Source organism: Silene latifolia, chromosome 1, assembly GCF_048544455.1.
Source record: "Silene latifolia isolate original U9 population chromosome 1, ASM4854445v1, whole genome shotgun sequence".
Taxonomy (NCBI): domain Eukaryota; kingdom Viridiplantae; phylum Streptophyta; class Magnoliopsida; order Caryophyllales; family Caryophyllaceae; genus Silene; species Silene latifolia.
The window spans coordinates 37,840,281-37,859,900 of NC_133526.1; the positions used below are offsets into that span (position 1 = coordinate 37,840,281).

At 38.4% G+C, this 19,620-nt stretch overlaps 1 non-coding gene across 1 annotated transcript; it reads left to right on the forward strand.

Moving 5' to 3' along the window:
* The first annotated feature begins 14,493 nt into the window (after positions 1–14,493).
* LOC141618076 (small nucleolar RNA R71) lies at positions 14,494–14,600 on the forward strand. The gene has a single exon (XR_012531296.1). It is a non-coding gene; the product is annotated as a small nucleolar RNA R71 (small nucleolar RNA).
* The last annotated feature ends 5,020 nt before the right edge of the window (positions 14,601–19,620 follow it).

The following is a 19,620-nucleotide window of genomic DNA, read 5'->3' on the forward strand; positions in this document are numbered from 1 at the left end:
TCAACTGAACAGTAGCAAAGCGAGTGCGTCCCTTGAAGAGGCGCAGCCCGATTCTTTGCGTCTTTCCTAGGTTGAGTTCTGGCTGTGAAGCCGGAATTGCAAATCGTTAGTATTCGTGGGTGAATTTAATGATTGATTACGATATTCGACTCGGATGAAAGTGATTTAATACATTAATTACATGTGAATGAGTCATAAAAACGATAAAACATGGATGAGACGAAGGTAAACGAATTAATTACATGACGAACGAAGGATTGATTAATGACATAGGTGAACTAAATAGGTTAAACATGACGAATTAATGAAGAATTAATGACGAAAACGACAATAGACAGATGAAAATATATCAAAGATTGAATTCCAGAGACTCAATATGGATGAATCGAACCTCTAAAACCCGAATTTGATTTTAATGACGAAAACCCGCAAATATGAGATTATAAGGGATTTAAGTCGGATTTAATAACGAATTAAACATGTTAATGATGATGATTAATATACATATGAAATTATTATGGTGTTGTAACAAAGAATTAACAAGAACAATCGAAAACAAATAAAAGACGAACGAATTTTCAGAGGACGAAGGAAGAAGAAAGGAAGCATGAACTGCGGCAGCCTCACGAAGAGGCGCAGCAGGTACTGCGTCCCTTTGAAGAGGCGCGGCAGTTGCTGCGTCCTTTCTCGACGGTTGTCTTCCGATAATCCGCAAAAAGGGTTTTAAAGCAAGGTTTTACAAATCGGTTTTAAGAAGTATTTTCGACATAAACCTTACATGATGAATACAAAAAGTAAATAACAATAATAAAATAGAGATTTACACCCTCAGACTTACATGTTTGACGAAACGAGAAGGACTAAGTTATCGATTAGCGATGCTCGACTCGAACTATAATGCAAATATGAAAGTGCCCTCGTAAGAGGAAAACGATTAGATTAATTAAGTTGATTGACGTGGAGTTGGTCAAATTGGTCGGTCATGCAAACGAGGCTGGTACTCAGAAAGATCCGAGCTTACGTGGTCAAATGTTAAAGCACGTAGACGCCAAAAAGTAAGAACGAAGGTCTAGAATGCAAAGGGAGAAGAGAAGGGCGGACACTCGCGTGAGAAATGTGAGGAGCGAAGGCTCCTATTTATACTAATCACGTGAAGGAATTAGGGTTTCGTAGAGTCTTTAGAAGTGAATCTCGGAAAGATATGAAAAAGATACGAAAATTACGCTGAAAAGGGCCTGGGAAGAGGCGCAGCAGCCACTGCGTCTCTTGGAAGAGGCGCAGCACCTGCTGCGTCTGTTCCCAAGTGGTTTCCTCCTGCGGAAGAAAGATTTCCGTGTTTAAGTTATGGTAGGACGGAATAATTTGGTTTTCCTTAATATTTTATGTGAATATTACGGGAAATTGTTTACCAAAGAATAAAGATTTGTGAAATATTTATAAAATATGGGATAGAAATATCCGGAACATTCTGACTCGGGATTTAACGGTTATCAGAAAATGAAGACGGTTTTAGGCCCGGACTCCAAATGTACTCTAATTACTGTCAAAACGACCGTATCGGCACGTAGATGACAACTAAGAGGTAGACATTAATATTTGAGCAATCACTTGACGATAAACCTACGAACTGTCACAAATCGTTCCGCGTAGCAAACATGCGGCCCAATCATCACCGGGTGGTTTGCGGGAGGTGCAGAAACGAGGTGTCTACAACGAGTAATAGTTAATTAATATGTAAGCTATAAACTAGGTCAAAGCAACAACGGAAGTTCAGAGGCAGAATTCAACCCGGAACAGGCGCAGCAGAGCTGCGTCCTTTGGAAGAGGCGCAGTGCTCACTGCGCCTGTTCCTGAGGTGAATTCTGGCCGTGAAGCCGGAATTGCATATCGTTAATGTTCATTGGTGATTTAAAAGATCGATTATTGATATTTGACTCGGATAAAAGTGGTTTAATCAATTATTTACATGTGAATTGGTCATAAAAACAATAAAACATGAGATAAAACTAATTAGGACAAATTAATTACAAGATTAACTACAAGATTAATAATGAATTAAATTAAATACTCCCTCTATTTTTTTATATATGACTTTCTCACATTTAGAGACACTCCCTTCTCTCTTCAATATCTTTTAAAATATAAGACTAAATATTATGATATGTATACTCATATGAAAGAGTTTTTCGTAAGGAATTTAATGGTACCATTTTTATATTTTTTGAACAAATATATTTTTGTCAATATTAAAGTCAAAGGCTTACCTCGTAAATGCAAAACGTCATATATAGAAAAGTGGAGGGAATAGGTTAATTAGGTTATTAATGCTAAACTAGTGATGATGAAGATAATAAACAGATGAAAATATACAAAAGGTGAATTTTAGAGACTTGATATTGATGAATCGAATCTCTAAAACCCGGATTTGATCTTAATAGCGAAAACCCGCAAATACGAATTATAAGGGATTTAAGTCGGGAATTAAAAGATGACAAATTATTAACGATTTATATGCTAAAATTGACAAGTTAATGAAATAAGAACAACGAAGACGAAAGAAAATAAACAGACGAATTAAACAAAAGATGAAGGAAGAAGAAGGAAAGCAGGAACTGCGGCAGCCTCGAGAAGAGGCGCAGCAGATGCTGCGTCCCTTCTCGACATTTGTCTCCCGTTAATCCGTAAAAAAAAGGTTTGAATAAAGATTTTGTAAATCGGTTTTGAATATATTTTCGACGTAAACCTTACAATAATTATTACAAAAGTAAAGCCAATAGTAAAAGATGGGATTTACACCCTCAGACTTACATGTTTGACGAAACGAGATTAACTAAGTTAATGTTTAGTGATGCTCGACTCGAATGTACGACGAAAGTGCCCTCTAAGAGAAAAATGAACAAAATTGATTAAGTTGATTGATGTGGAGTTGGTCAAATTGGTCGGTCATGCAAAACGAGGCTGGTACTCAGAAAGATCTGAGCTTACGTGGTCGAAAGTTCAAGCACGTAGACGCCAAAAAGCAAGGTCTTAGAATGTAAAGGGAGAAGAGAAGGGCGGACACTCACGTGAGAAATATGAGGAACGAAGGTCCCTATTTATACTAACCACACGAAGGAATTAGGGTTTCGGTAAAACTTTGGAAGTAAATCTCGGAAAGATCTTAAAATACGCAGAAAGAAGCTGAGGAAGAGGCGCAGCAGCCACTGCGTCTCTTGGACGAGGCGCGGCAGGTGCTGCGTCCTTTCCCCAAGGGTTTCCTCCTACGGAAGAAAGATTTTCCGCGTTTCTATTATGGAATTGCGGTTGATCTTAATTTCCTTATTATATAAAATATAATTTCGGGATATAATTTACCAAAATATTAAAGGATTGAAAATATGGAATAGAAATATCCGGAACATTCCAAAATATTCTAACTCGGCATTTTAAACGGTTATTAAAAAATGAGGACGGTTTTTGACCCGGACTCCAAATGTACTCTAATTACTGTCAAAACGACCGTAACGGCGCGTAGATAACGACCAAGGGGTAGACACAAGTATTTGAGCTATCACTTGAAGATAAACTTACGAATTGTCATAAATCGTTCCGTGTACCAAACATGCGGCCCAATCATCACCGGGTGGCTTGCGGGAGGTGCAGAAATGAGGTATCTACAGTCCCACACTTCTGTCAATATCAACCCAATAGTTCTTACACTTACCAAATGGCGCCACTTTTTTATCTTCAACGTTAAATGTCACACTATGCCCAAGTCTTCTTGGCGGATCATCGTTGGTATAAATTAACCCAATTACCTCGTCACGTACCAACTTATATATCTTCTTAGTATACAATTTATGGAAAACCTGCTCAACAAGTAAGTTTCACTCAATCTTATGCGGTTTCTCTGTGCAATCGTGATTGTTCGCGGTCTCCTCTTCCACTTTCAATTTCAAGGCTTCCTCAATTTTCTTTGCAAACTGACTTAAGCTAGTCCTCCCATTGACATAACTTTTGAAATACCGGTTTTATTGCTCACTCCTCTGCGTCGACGACATCCCAGCACAAAATATCCCACGCCAATATGCGGGGACCCAACTCTCCCTGATCAAATACGACTCCTTCACCCACGAATATTTTTCAATACCATATTTACGAACCATTTCTTTCCATGCTATCTCAAAATCATGCACCTCCCAACTGTCGTGAACTCTAAATTAAGGTCACTTGAGATATCGTTCCAAAGTGGATGTTTTCCCAGATTTTTACCAGCATTTTTCAATATGTGCCAAAGGCAGAGCCTGTGGTGAGTGTTGGGGAAGATTTTTTTAATTGCATTATCAATTTCTCTTTCCTGGTCTGTCAATATAACTGATGGAGGTTTACCCATGCATTCTAAAAACTTGGCAAAAACCCACTCAAAACTTTCTTCATAATCGCGCGTAACCAAAGCACAAGCAAAAACAATTGAATTCCCATGTTGATTCACCCCTATGAAAGGGGAAAAAGGCATGCGATACTTGTAACACCATGATTTATTCTATCAGATTAATGATATACTACAAAACTTAAACTTACATAACCAAACAAATAAAATCACTAATCAGAATAATTTCTATAGTACAATTAAATTGGTAATTTTAATTTTAATTTTATGAATTCTTAAAGCATGGTAAAACACTCCTATTCTTACATAACCAAACAAACAAATACGATTAATTAAAATAACATTTTAACACAGATAAATTGAGATATAACATCTTACATATTCGTTAAGAAAGTTGTATCGTACATCACAGCGTCGCCGTACGCTTTAAACATAGCTCGGCAGCGTGAATCACACCAAAAGAACATTCATTGGAGCCCCAAAATCATCGAGCTCAATTGCATAGAAATAATTAGGATCCTCCTCTTTCATCTTCTCAAAATATGCCTTCAATTCTTCAGCATCACCATCTATGAGGCTACATCTCCGTTCTTGATTGATGGCGTTTCGACTATCACTAAACTTAAAGCCAAAGTTCTCATGACCTCCCCCCTCCAAGACCAACGACTTGTAATTATTTAATATTGAAATACCGGCAGCATCATTGATCATCATCCTCTTTTTGAAGTAGTCATTTATATGTCTAAACCCAACAAATAACCGGCTTTTCTTAGGATCCATCTCATGGTTGTGCTCTAAATGGCATTGCGTTATCTTCACTACGTCTTCATCGTCGAAATAACGGGACTCAATGTAAACATTGCAGGCATCCGTGGTTTTAGCAGCATGACCACAACAAAGCCTTAATCTTCCATACATATGATACCGCGGTTCATTCTTAAAGGAACCTTTTTTGGAAACACCGTCTTCCTTGTACTTTTTAAAGAGTTTATTAGTGTGAATGTACCATGAAAACCCCTTCTTCTATGCGTATGAATGGGCGAAAGCTGCGAGTTCTTCAGTTGACTTGTAAGGCAAACTTACAACAGGTTCAATAATGTTGTCGTTCTCAACAGCAGTAACGACGGTGTCATCATCATCCACTAGACCGTCGTCATACAACTGGACATACTCTTTCATTAAATCAACATCGCCATTATCTTCTGCTTCACCATTGCCTTTTTTTTCTGCTGCTCGTGAACATTCACCTTCTTCATACAAGTTATTAAGATCAAAATCGAGCGCCATTTAAACAAATGTTGAACGAGTATTAAAAAATAAGGTTTCGAAAATTTTAATTTTACAATATTAATCACTGTATTTTTTTTGTTTTAGTATAAGTTACTGTATTTAATTTTACAGTTGTTTAAGTAATGAAAATAATAAGAGAGATAAAGTGTTAATTATAAAGATTAGATTAAAAATAAGCGTTGTTAATTATAAAGATTAGATTAATTATAAAGATTAGATTAAAATAAGTGTTGTTAATTATGGAGATTAGATTAAAATAAGTGTTAATTAATATTTGGGTTATTCCCAATACTACTTCCGCCAAAATCGAAAAAATCCCTTCCATTCTTCCCTCCAACTTTCCGTCTGATGCGATCCCGCTAAGTGTTCACAAATTAAGATATGGTCGTTGGTCACGGTCGAATCAAAACACAATTTATAGCTTAACAAGCAACTCTACAATTAGTAAAGAGGCAAGTAAAGGTCGGATCCCAAGGGACGGGAGTTGAAATGAGATTTCTATTGTAACTAGTGGTGTCTAAGGGGTGTCACAAATTGGGTTGATGTAGAAGGTTACTAAACTAGAATAACAATGAAGATAAACAAGCAAGATGAATAAAAAGGGGTGTAAACAATTGATTAAAGGCACTAGGGTGTCATGGGATCATAGGGGAATCATGGGATATGATCATACAAACATGTTCTCAAATTATAAGCAAGCAATTATTGTTGTGATGGATTGAGTTGGGTTATATCTTACAATCCTGGGAAATTTTGGGTCCCGGAGCCGAATCGATTAGATTGTACAACACCTACAAGTCGACTTAATCTTCCCTACTCAACAACATGCATGGTCTAATGAGACTCGAGTTGGGTTATGTCTTACAAGTCTCATTGAAAAGATAGGAGATGATAGTAAATGCAAGGATTCATAGGCTTAGCATTTCATCAAATATAACATGTGCATGAGTTGAGATCAAAACAAGCAAGCAAATAAAACATGAAAGCATATTAATTTAAGCATGAATTATTCCCCATGTTAGTTTCCCCTAATCACCCATTAACCCTAGCTAAGAGACTACTCACTCATTATCATGTTGATCATGCTAGCAAGGTTGTCAATCATACTAACAATATGAAACATGATGAATAAATGAAAGTAATTAACAATAATTAAAAAGGGATTAAGAGATTATACCTACTAATGATTCCAATAATAAAGCAAGAATAATAGAAGTACTTGAATGCTAGATTGAGAGGTTGTCAATCTCCCAATAATAACCCAAATAATCTTCAATTACCCAAAATAAAGGATGAACAAAAGAGAGATTAAAGAACTAAAACTTGGATTAAAACTTGATTAATACTTGATTACAATATTAAAGAGAGATTTGATTGATATTAACTACACTAATTATTGATAAGAAGAACATGCTCCTCTAATTAGCCTAATGGGGTATTTATAGTGAAAATTAGGGAGGATGAATTAGGGTTAACTAAGGGCTAAACTAGTAATTACACTTTTTAAGTTGAGCAAGGAGGACCCGGTATTTTCCGAGAGAAGGGCTTCTCTTTCGTAGCTTGAAGAAGACAACCCGTCTTTGTGAAGAAATCCGGGCGGAATAAGGTCGGGACGGCCGGATTTGGGCGATGGAATCCGAGCGGATTCTGAGGAATCCGGACGGATTGTTGAGGGGGAATCCGAGCGGATTCGGGCTGGGGACGCTCGGATTGTGCAGAGGCTGGACGGGCGGATTGTTGACAATCCGCTCGGATTGTCGATCAAAGATAGTAACTTCTTCTTTTCTTCCCTTTTCTTCATAAATTCCTTGGGGATTTCCTTGGGGACTCAAGGATCTTTCCTCAACATTGCTCTTCTACTATGATATGTACAAAGGCCTTCTAATCTTGTCTCTCTTTGATGCTTGGTCATTGAATTCGATAAATTTAGTCTTGTTTTGCCATGAAAATGCAAGATTCTTACTCCTTTCCTACCAAGGGATCAAAATCTCAAAGAATATGCAAAACAAAGAACTAAAGATAAGAAATGACCCAAATAAGCACTAAAAAGCATGGAAACAAGGCTAATTCGGGGGCTAAATATGCGCCAATTGTGGTCACATCAAATATCCCCAAACCGAACATTTGCTCGTCCCGAGTAAAGAGGTGACAAAGACTAGGACCAATACTAACCTATCCTAATAATATAGCCGATATGAGACAATTAGCGGGTCTCACTCCGCCCCTTCAACTCACAACAAGACAACCATGAGGTAGGATGCCTTCTTGTAAGGCAAGGTGGGTCTTGCCAAAATGGCGACACATCCAAACATTAAGCACACAAAAACACATAATGGATGCATCTACAAAAAGAATAGCCACTTTCCTCATCTAAGTGGCGGAAATTATCTATAAGGGAAGCAATTCAAGGGTACACAATCCTTCATAGATGCAATTTGTTCAAACTACTAAGCCTAGAAGGATACCAATAAATCACCTCCAAGTTGTGTCAAGCTAGGGTACCTTTGTCCTCAATCGTTAAATGCTTTTGTCAAGAATAGACTCCCTATGGTGTTAGAAACACTGGAGGATCGCGGAATTCCCCCTCTTGCCTAGACAAGAAGAAGGGTCGTCCCCTCTCTACCATGCATGAAAATGGATATGATGGATAAAGGGATCAATAGATATTTGAGTTTCACTTTGGGAGTTTGCTTTTGTTGTTGTTTTTCCCCCCAATTTCTTGTGGCATTTGACATTTGAGAACACTTTCTTTGCCATTTCTTTTTGATTTTTGGCATTTCAATACTTGACAACTTTTTTGCATTTTCTTTTGAACATTTTCAAAGTCACCCCAATTAGTAACGAGGGTGCCTTGTATTTGAAGCTTAGGAGTTCTATTTTTGCTCCTCTTTTCATTTGATGCATTTTTGCAAACTTTCTTTCACTTTTCATTTCATTGAACTCAAATTGATTTCTTTTTGTGCCCATTTCCCTTTGATGACAAAAATGTGGTAGAACATGGATGAATGATGGTTGCATGGTTTCAAGGGTCACCTTGGAATAAACAGTAGCCAAGGAGTTATCACACCACAAGGTACTCTTGACTAGGCCTTAATCCATGGGTCAAAGGATACTAGCATGACACATCCTAGGGTGTTTTACAAGCATTCTTACAAGCAAAGTCTTAAGAAGAAAAAGCATCTACTAGGGCCTATATACATTTGTCAAGCTTCCCAAGTAGACGGTTTCGCAAAATTTTTCTAACATGCAACTACATGTCATGATGCAACTAACATATAAACATCCTAATGCATATGATTCTACCAACTAATATGACATCTAATCTAAATGCAAGTCCTAGATTCACATTGTTATACCGCATCAATCAAAATAAAGCCACATAGTCATTAACATAAAGAGGAAAAAGGAGATTGGAAAGATCATACCATGCGGTCTTCAATATCCTCATGTCTCGGATGTGGCGTAGTCAATCAATGCGAACAAGGATAAAACAAACACAATATATACAAGACAATATATACAAAGGAAATGAACTTGTTTTTGGGTTTTCTTTGGGTTTTCAATTTTTTCAATTTTTATGATTTTTGAAATTTTTCAATTTTTATGGGTTTTTTGAATAAGAGTTAAATGTTAGAATTCCCATCCCCACACTAATATGGGCATTGTCCTCAATGGCCAAAATGATGGAAATTATGCAAAGATGATGCATGATTTCTATACTAAATGCAATCTACACTAAGCTACACTACATGATGCATGGTTTTTGTTATGACGGAGAGGATAATTTAGATTACCTCCCGTTGCGTATGCATTAACTTCCCCAAACCAAGTAAGACACTATTGCTAATGTCAAAGGATGGGTATAGTTCATGCACACACTATGCTATGCATGAAACTAGTTTGTCATTTTGGATTTTACAAATGGGAACAATAAGATAAGAACACCTCAATGGTACCGAGGTGTGAGTCCTTTGATGGGGCTAGGACTACTCCAACAATGATCAAAATTAAATAAAATACAAAGAGATATAGACAAACCATGGGAGTGTAGGAGTCTCCAAGGCTTGCTAGTCTTCCATCATGCTATCATCATCACCACTTCCCTCATGAGAAGTGGTCACATTGCCACTTTCCTTGTCATTTGCTTCTTCACTTTCTTCTTCATCTTCCTCTTCACCATCCCTTTCTTCTTCACTTGCTTCTTCCTCAATATTATCATCAACTTCTTCATCATTTCCAACAACCTCATTGTCTCCCACCACGTCCCTAGATGCACCCGGAAATAAGACTTCTCTATCCGCCCAACTAGGCAAAGGACAAGATGGATTAAGGAGTCCTTGCCTAGCTAGATGTAGGAGGGGTGGATATTGAGCCAAATACGCATTTTTCCGATCTTCATGGGCTTGCTTGTGCATAGCTTGCATGAGAAGAGTCACATAGTCTTTCCCAATTTCAATTCCTTCCGGCTTGAACTCTTCATACTTAAAGGGGTAAGGTGGTATGACAATGGAAGAGGAGGGAGCTTCAAGATCACCCTTTTGTTGTTGAATGATATACTCGGCTTCTTCGGAAAGGGGAAGTAGATAATTGGTCCGGTGGACGCTTAGGCGACAAATCTTCGAGGGCAAGGTGAACGATCTAGTTTCACTAGTTAACCATCCATATTTAGTGTCAAGGGGGTTATGGGCAACCCACTTGAACTTGTGAATCATAATATGCATATCAATAAGATGGCCACCTTCCTTTGCTTTGTACTTCTTATCCATATTGAAATTAGGATCAAAGTGCTTAGCTAGGACCGTGACTAGGCCGTCATTGACAATAACGGCCGTGCCCTTCTTCCCATTATCAACATTACGCCATCTTTCTACCAATAGCCTCAAAGAATTGTAAGGCTTGGTGTGAATTCTTCCGATATTCAAAGCCGATTCAAGGAGAATAAAATCGAGTCTTGTGAAATGATTGGTGTCTTTCCTAGCAATTATGGTATTTCCCACAACCTTGTGCCATACTCTTATGCCCGGATGATGGACCAAAAGAGCACGACATGCATGAAAATCCTCAAATTTCTTCCCGGAGATTCCCTCCCAAAGAGGCTCGGGGTCATACTTCCCATAATGCTTAAGATAACTCGATTCATCACTAAGACCCAAAATTTCACCTAATTCCGTAAAGGTAATGCGTCTACTAACATTAGCTAGACGAAACTCGAGATTTTCCCTATTCTCAACTTTGGTGACTTTCAAAGAACTTAAAAATTCCAAGACAAGGGAGGGGTATGTCAATTCCTTTGTTTCAAACAATTTCTTCAACCCCATGGCTTTGAAAAAGGCTTTTGTTTGTTCAAGAACACCCAATTTTTCCAAGGCATCTTTACATATGAATTTGGTGGATTGAATAGATTTCATAGCAAACTTGACAAAGGTATTTCTATGGGTATCGGAAATAAAAGTTACCTCCGGATAATGCAAAAGTTGATTAATTACCGGAGTAGAAGATGTTGATGGTCCCATAGAAGGTTGTTGTTGTTGTTGCACTTCCAAGTTTGGTGTTGCCACCACCATAGCCAAAGCTTTCTTTGTTTGAAGAGCCTTTTGCCTTTGTGAGAGTGTCTTAGCCTTTGGTGCCTTTGTTGCCTTTGTTGCTCCCTTAGTCCTTGCCATTGATGAGCTTAACCAAGAAAAGAGTGAAAAATCTTCAATTTGTAGTATGCCCAAATCGATTTGAAGGTGAAAGACTTTGCCTTTATGAAAACAAAAATCGACTCAAAGGTTGAAGATTTTGTTCTTGGTTTTGATTTTTGTTGAAGAAGGAGTGATTAATTTGTTGTTGGAAGGATGGTTTGATTTGATTTTGGTGAATGTTGTTGAGGGTTTTTGTTTTTATGATGGAGAGGATGAGGGTTTTGATGTTGTGGGTAGTGTTTATGAATGAATGAATGAATGAATGAATGAAGGTGGGAGGGGTTATAAAGAGGCCGAAAATTTCAAAACTGCAGGGGCAATCCGTGCGGATTAGGCTCAATCCGTGCGGATTCTCGCTTCTTCTACCTTTGCAAAAAAAACGCCTAAAGACGGGCGGATTTGGTACAATCCGCTCGGATTTGCTGAACACGGGACGGGCGGATTTGCTCAAGGACGGACGGATTTTCGTCCGAGAGAAATTTGCTTGTTTTCCTCACCGCAAAGACGGGCGTCTTTCTCACAAGACGGACGGATTCTTCAGACGGGCGGATTTTCGAGAATCCGCTCGGATTCTTTAACATCAAGAAAATTTCAAAATTCAGCTCGATTCAAGACGGGCGTCTTTTCTGCAGGACGCTTGGATTGCATAAGACGGGCGGATTCTTGGGAATCCGCTCGGATTCTTCCCCTATGTACACGGATTCGCCCCACCCGTGCACAAATGATTCCCTTTATCATTCTTCCATTCTTTCTTTCAAGTCTTGTGTTCTTCATTGTGGGGGCACTACTAAGGCATGGATAGCCTAGGCAATTGCCATCCCCACACTAAGGTAAGGCACTACACATCAATTGAAATTGTTAGTCCCTCCCTCACTTCTCTTTTACATGACAATTATTTTGATCAAAGTAAATAAAAATCCAAAGATGACAAAAATGCAATACAAGAATTGAAATGTAAGTTAGGGAGTTAGAAATATTTACAAGTGGTGGTTTAGGGAGGACTCCACCAAACTCTCATTCTTGATGAGATGTCAAGGGGGCATGTTCAAGGTGTTGTTGATGTTGCTCAACACCTTGAAGAAGTAATCAAAAGCTTGTTCATTATTATGGTAGAGGTCCTCAATAGACCGTGGCCCTTGTTGTTGATCATGATCGATGGCATGTCCAATGTAGGGATTAAAAATCCCTTCAAATTCGTCGTCCCAAAGACCACAAACTTCATTGAGTTGATCATTGAAAATCTCTTGCTTAGATGGAGACAACTCCCCCAATTTATTCTCTTGGCCAATGAGGCCATCCTCTTCTTCCTTGGTTGATTTTGATGAGCTTTGCAAGCTCTCCTTGTTACTATTCACTTGCTCTTTGAATGGAGCATCTTCAACTTTCTTCTTCCATTGGAGTTCCGATTTCTTCCTTTCATCTTTTCGGCTATAGTGATCAATCATGAAACATGGCTCATGCAAACGAGGAGCTCTCATAGTCTTGTCAAGATTAAAAGTTATGCTTTCATCTCCCACTTCTAGAGTGAGCTCTCCATGTTTCACATCAATCACCGCACCGGCGGTGTGTAGGAAAGGTCTTCCTAGGATGATTGGAATGTTGGAATCTTCCTCCATATCAACAATGACAAAGTCCACCGGGATGAAAAACTTCCCAATTCGTACGGGGACATCTTCCCATATCCCTAACGGTGTCTTCGTCGATCTATCGGCCATTTGGAGTGTGATGTTGGTACATTTAAGCTCTCCCATCCCCAACCTTTTACTTACCGAGTATGGCATGACACTCACACTAGCCCCTAGATCACATAAGGCTTTGTTGATCGTCGTGTCGCCAACGGTACACGGTATTGAGACGCTTCCCGAATCCTTTAACTTTGGAGGTGAACTCCCTTGAAGTATTGCACTACTCACTTTAGTGAAGGCGATAGTCTCAAGTTTCCGGATCGACTTCTTCTTTGTGAGGATATCTTTCATGTACTTCGCATAGGCCGGAACGTGATTGATTAATTCCGTGAAAGGAATTGAGACTTCTAAATTCTTCACAATTTCCATGAATTTTCCAAGTTGATCATCAAATTTGGGCTTGGCTTGACGACTTGGAAAAGGAAGTCTAATCACAATGGGCTCCTTCTCTTTGGCCTTGTCTTCATTTTTCTTTGAACTTTCTTCTTTTGATGATTCTCCATCTTTGGAGTTTTGCACAATTTCTTCCTTTTCACTAGCTTCCACAACTTCATCCTCAACTTGCTTCTTTGGTGCTTCATACCTTGTACCACTTCTCAAGTGAATGGCACTAACCGTTTCATGTCTAGGGGGATTACTTTGAGGTGGAAATTGCCCCTTTTGTCTTTGTGAGCTTGAAGATGCTAGTTGAGTCAATTGTGTTTCCAACATCTTGGTGTGAGCTAGAATGTTGTTGATGGTGGTTTCTTTTGCTTGGCTATCTTTTTGCATTTGGGTGAAAAATTCTTGTTGATTCTTTTGCATTTGGAGGACCGCTTTTTGGACATCAAAGCCTTGGTCATTTTGGTGATTGTATGGATTTTGATTTTGGTAACCTTGGTTTTGATTGTAAAAGGGTCTTTGATTTTGTTTTCTCATGGGTGGTGGAGTGTATGTTGTTTGAGGGTTTTGAACATTTTGGCTTTTGTATGAGAGATTTGGATGGAACTTGGTGTTTTCATTGTAAAAATTTGAATAAGGGGTACCACTTTTATATGCTTGGAAAGCATTCACTTGTTCGGTTGTTCCCCTACACTCACTAGGGTCATGACCCAAAGTTCCACAATTCTCACATATCCCACTTGGGATTGATGAGGATGCCGTCATGGCATTGACATGATGCTTCGATGATTTTGAGTTTTCCTCAAGTCTAGCCATAGCTTGTTCAAACTTCAAGTTGATTGTATCGATATGAGAGCTTAGTTAGGCACCTAATTGAGTAACGGCGTCCACTTCATACTTTCCTCCTCTAGTAGCCTTGCGAGGCCTACTATATTGTGAATTGTGGATTGCCATTTCTTCAATTTTGCTCCAAGTTTGGTTGTCATCACCCTCGGTGAACATCCCATTCGATCCCATATTGAGAATGTTTCTAGAATCTTCATATAAACCATTCCAAAATTGTTGCACCAAAAACCATTCGCTAAGTCCATGGTGAGGACATGAGCGACAAATTCCCTTGAACCGCTCCCAAGCTTCATACAAAGACTCTTCATCCCTTTGCTTAAAACCCGTAATTTGAGCTCTTAGCATGTTGGTCTTTTCCGGTGGGTAGAATTTTTTGTAGAAAGCTAGAGCCAACTTCTTCCAAGAATCTATTCCAAGGGTGGCCTTATCAAGACCCTTCAACCATTGCTTTGCGGTGCCGATTAAGGAAAAAGGAAATAAGACCCATCTAATTTGGTCTTGAGTCACGCCCGTTTGAGAGATAGCATCACAATAATCGCAAAAGGTTTCCATATGAGAATGAGGATCCTCACTAGGCATCCCCCCAAATTGGCTCCTCTCAACTAGTTGGATGAAGGCGGACTTGGCAATAAAGTTTCCAGTGAGATGTTGCGGTGTAGGAGTACCATTTGGTAGATTCTCCTCGGTGGGTACGGAGTGTGACTTGAATTTTGGCATTGTAGGTGGATTTTGTGGGGTATTGTGTAATGGGTTTTCTTCTCCTTCTATTGCGAAAGGATTGACAAACTCACTAGTGGGTTGAACAACTTCACCAACACCTCTCAAATTCCTCCTAACAAGTCTCCTATTGTTCGTCAAGGTTCTTTCGATTTCACGGTCAAAAGGTAACAAATCACTTTGTAACCTTCTAGACATGCAAAATATCAAACAACTCAAAAACAATTAGAACAAACCTTGAGGAGTTTTACTTCCTCAAGGTGAAGGAAGACACAACTAATAACAATAAAAAGAAATCTAAGTCAAACAAACACCGTCCCCGGCAACGGCGCCATTTTTTATGCGATCCCGCTAAGTGTTCACAAATTAAGATGTGGTCGTTGGTCACGGTCGAATCAAAACACAATTTATAGCTTAACAAGCAACTCTACAATTAGTAAAGAGGCAAGTAAAGGTCGGATCCCAAGGGACGGGAGTTGAAATGAGATTTCTATTGTAACTAGTGGTGTCTAAGGGGTGTCACAAATTGGGTTGATGTAGAAGGTTACTAAACTAGAATAACAATGAAGATAAACAAGCAAGATGAATAAAAAGGGGTGTAAACAATTGATTAAAGGCACTAGGGTGTCATGGGATCATAGGGGAATCATGGGATATGATCATACAAACATGTTCTCAAATTATAAGCAAGCAATTATTGTTGTGATGGATTGAGTTGGGTTATATCTTACAATCCTAGGAAATTTTGGGTCCCGGAGCCGAATCGATTAGATTGTACAACACCTACAAGTCGACTTAATCTTCCCTACTCAACAACATGCATGGTCTAATGAGACTCGAGTTAGGTTATGTCTTACAAGTCTCATTGAAAAGATAGGAGATGATAGTAAATGCAAGGATTCATAGGCTTAGCATTTCATCAAATATAACATGTGCATGAGTTGAGATCAAAACAAGCAAGCAAATAAAACATGAAAGCATATTAATTTAAGCATGAATTATTCCCCATGTTGGTTTCCCCTAATCACCCATTAACCCTAGCTAAGAGACTACTCACTCATTATCATGTTGATCATGCTAGCAAGGTTGTCAATCATACTAACAATATGAAACATGATGAATAAATGAAAGTAATTAACAATAATTAAAAAGGGATTAAGAGATTATACCTACTAATGATTCCAATAATAAAGCAAGAATAATAGAAGTACTTGAATGCTAGATTGAGAGGTTGTCAATCTCCCAATAATAACCCAAATAATCTTCAATTACCCAAAATAAAGGATGAACAAAAGAGAGATTAAAGAACTAAAACTTGGATTAAAACTTGATTAATACTTGATTACAATATTAAAGAGAGATTTGATTGATATTAACTACACTAATTATTGATAAGAAGAACATGCTCCTCTAATTAGCCTAATGGGGTATTTATAGTGAAAATTAGGGAGGATGCATTAGGGTTAACTAAGGGCTAAACTAGTAATTACACTTTTTAAGTTGAGCAAGGAGGACCCGGTATTTTCTGAGAGAAGGGCTTCTCTTTTCGTAGCTTGAAGAAGACAACCCGTGCTGTGAAGAAATCCGGGCGGAATAAGGTCGGGACGGCCGGATTTGGGCGATGGAATCCGAGCGGATTCTGAGGAATCCGGACGGATTGTTGAGGGGAATCCGAGCGGATTCGGCCGGGAACGCTCGGATTGTGCGAGAGGGGCGGACGGGCGGATTGTTGACAATCCGCTCGGATTGTCGATCAAAGATATAGTAACTTCTTCTTTTCTTCCCTTTTCTTCATAAATTCCTTGGGGATTTCCTTGGGAACTCAAGGATCTTTCCTCAACATTGCTCTTCTACTATGATATGTACAAAGGCCTTCTAATCTTGTCTCTCTTTGATGCTTGGTCATTGAATTCGATCAATTTAGTCTTGTTTTGCCATGAAAATGCAAGATTCTTACTCCTTTCCTACCAAGGGATCAAAATCTCAAAGAATATGCAAAACAAAGAACTAAAGATAAGAAATGACCCAAATAAGCACTAAAAAGCATGGAAACAAGGCTAATTCGGGGGCTAAATATGCGCCAATTGTGGTCACATCACCGTCCAAACAAAAAAAAATCTTTGACTCACCTTTACACGTCGCGAACGCTAATTGGCCCATATATCAAGACCTGGTACACGCCGTATATTCCTAGCATCTTTGCACTTAATCGGCTCGTCTCTGTTGACATGTATCTTGTGCCAAAACGATATTCGGCATATGTCCGACAAACTTACACTTTACTACTACTTGCCACTTTGCCACCTAGTAATGTCCAATGGATATCAAAGAACAATAGAAAGAGGCAACGGAGTACGGTATATTCATTCACAGTTACTCTTGCTGAAGACGGATCGGAGCAAGTGACGGATAATGTCACTCACAAAACGAATAGGGGGGACAAGGTGGGGCACTCCCATGTGCTTTCCTCTCTCCTCTATTTGGGTCATTTGTGAGAGGAAATGGTATCCGTCACTCCAAAGTGACGGATACGTGCCGTCTTCAATGAGATTTTGTGATTCATGACTAGGTTAGGACTCGTGCCAAGTTACACGACTATACAAGAAAAATATACTCCTTCCTATTCACTATTTTCTTCCCCTTTCCTTTTTGCACAAGAAATAAGAAATTGAATTTGGACTACACAAAACACACTACCTCACATGTTACTGAATTTGGACCACACAAATCAAACAAAAAAAGGAAATAGGGAAGAAAACGTGAATAATCTGTTTAAGAAAATAGGGAAGAAAATGGTAAATAAGAGAGAGTATACATTTGTAAATTTCTGGAATTTAGTAGGTAGTACTATATTAGTTATAACTAGGGATGGCAGCGGATCCTGGACCCTGTCCAGATCCACGGATCCGGACCCTGGTGGGTAGGATATGGATCCTAATTTTTCGGACCCTGTGGATATGGATTGGATATGGATCCACGTATTTGAAAATGGATCTGGATATGGATCCCGTCGGTCATACCCGGATCCGGCCCGGATCCGCCCCCTTTTTTTAAAAAAAAAAAAAAAAAAAAAAAGAAGAAGAAAGACGGTAAAATACATTACACAGCCACTTTACAAATTATATCAACAAAACCTAATCTTATTGAAACCCTTACCTTCTCTCTACCTCAAATGTGCCGCCTTCTACCTCCTTCATAGATCTAAGCTTTTCACACCGCCTGAACACCTCACTCTGACGAGCAACGAACCAAGCACCTCAAAGATCTGATCTTTTCACTGCCGAGGTACGTCTTTAATTCGTAGTTTTTAACTCGTCGAGTTTTTTAATCCATCCTACATATGTAGTATTTGTCTTATAATCTATCATACATATGAAGTAGTTGTCTTATAATGACGGATCCTTCATATTTTGATCTCATCTTTTATTCTTTCTCCATAAATTTAATCTTTCAGATCTTATCTTTTATTCTTGCTCATCTTACTCTCATAAATTCCATTGTTCATTTTAATTGACTGGAAATTTTGATGGCTTATAAATTCCTTCATATGGGCGCGCGAAGTCTTATAATCTATCATAAATTCGATTGGCATGTTGCTGTGTTTGTGTTCAACATTTTTTATTTGAATCATTTAATTGTGTTCAGCATGTTCAGCTTAACTATTGTTCATTTTTGTTATATTATGCTCTTATTATTCCTCTACTTGTTTCGTCTTAATTATTAGAATGGATCCAGAGCAATCTCGGAGTGTGCTATCAAAGGTTTCTTCTTACCCAGTTGATGATGAGGTCTTTTTTAACTCTACTACGAATGTTAATATGCATATACATGATTTAGAGATTGAGGAGGAAGAAAATTTTATTGATATTTCTGATGACCAAGCTGATAACCCCCCTGGTGGCCCTTCAGATGTGGTTGTATTAAGAGGGAAAAAACGTACTTCAGATGTTTGGGATTATTTTGATGAAATAATGGTGGGTGATGTTAGGAAAGCTAGATGTAAAGCTTGTAAGAAAGATCTTTCTTACAAAGAAAATAGTGGAGTTTCTCATCTTCGTAAACATTTTTTGAAGAGTTGCCCAATGAAATTTTTAGGAAATATTCGTGGTCAAAAGAAGCTAAGAACCATATTAGAGGATGATGGTACTACTACTTTGGAGCTCAAAGAGAAGTATAAGGTGTTTGATCAAGATTTCAGTAGGAGTAAGTTAGTAACAATGGTAGTGATACATGAGTATCCGTTATCTATGGTTGATCATTTTGGTTTTAGGGAGTATTCAAAGAGTCTAAACCCTTCCTTCAAGTTGATATCTAGGAACACATTAAGAGGCGATATCTTTAAAATGTACAATGACGATAAGCTTTCCCTTAAACGATTGTTGGAGTATAATGATAGTAGAATTGCAGTGACAACGGATATGTGGACAGCCTCCAATCAAAAGAAAGGCTATATGGTTGTCACCTCACATTTCATCGACCGAAATTGGAACTTGAGAAACCGAACATTAAGGTAATTATTTAAATTCTGTTCTGTTTTGTTGCTATTGAATTCTGTTCTGTTTTTTTTAATTCTATTTTTTTTTTAATTCTGTTTTTACAGAAAACAATCTGCCACCTAAAATTTTGAATTCTGTTTTTTTTTTGAAGG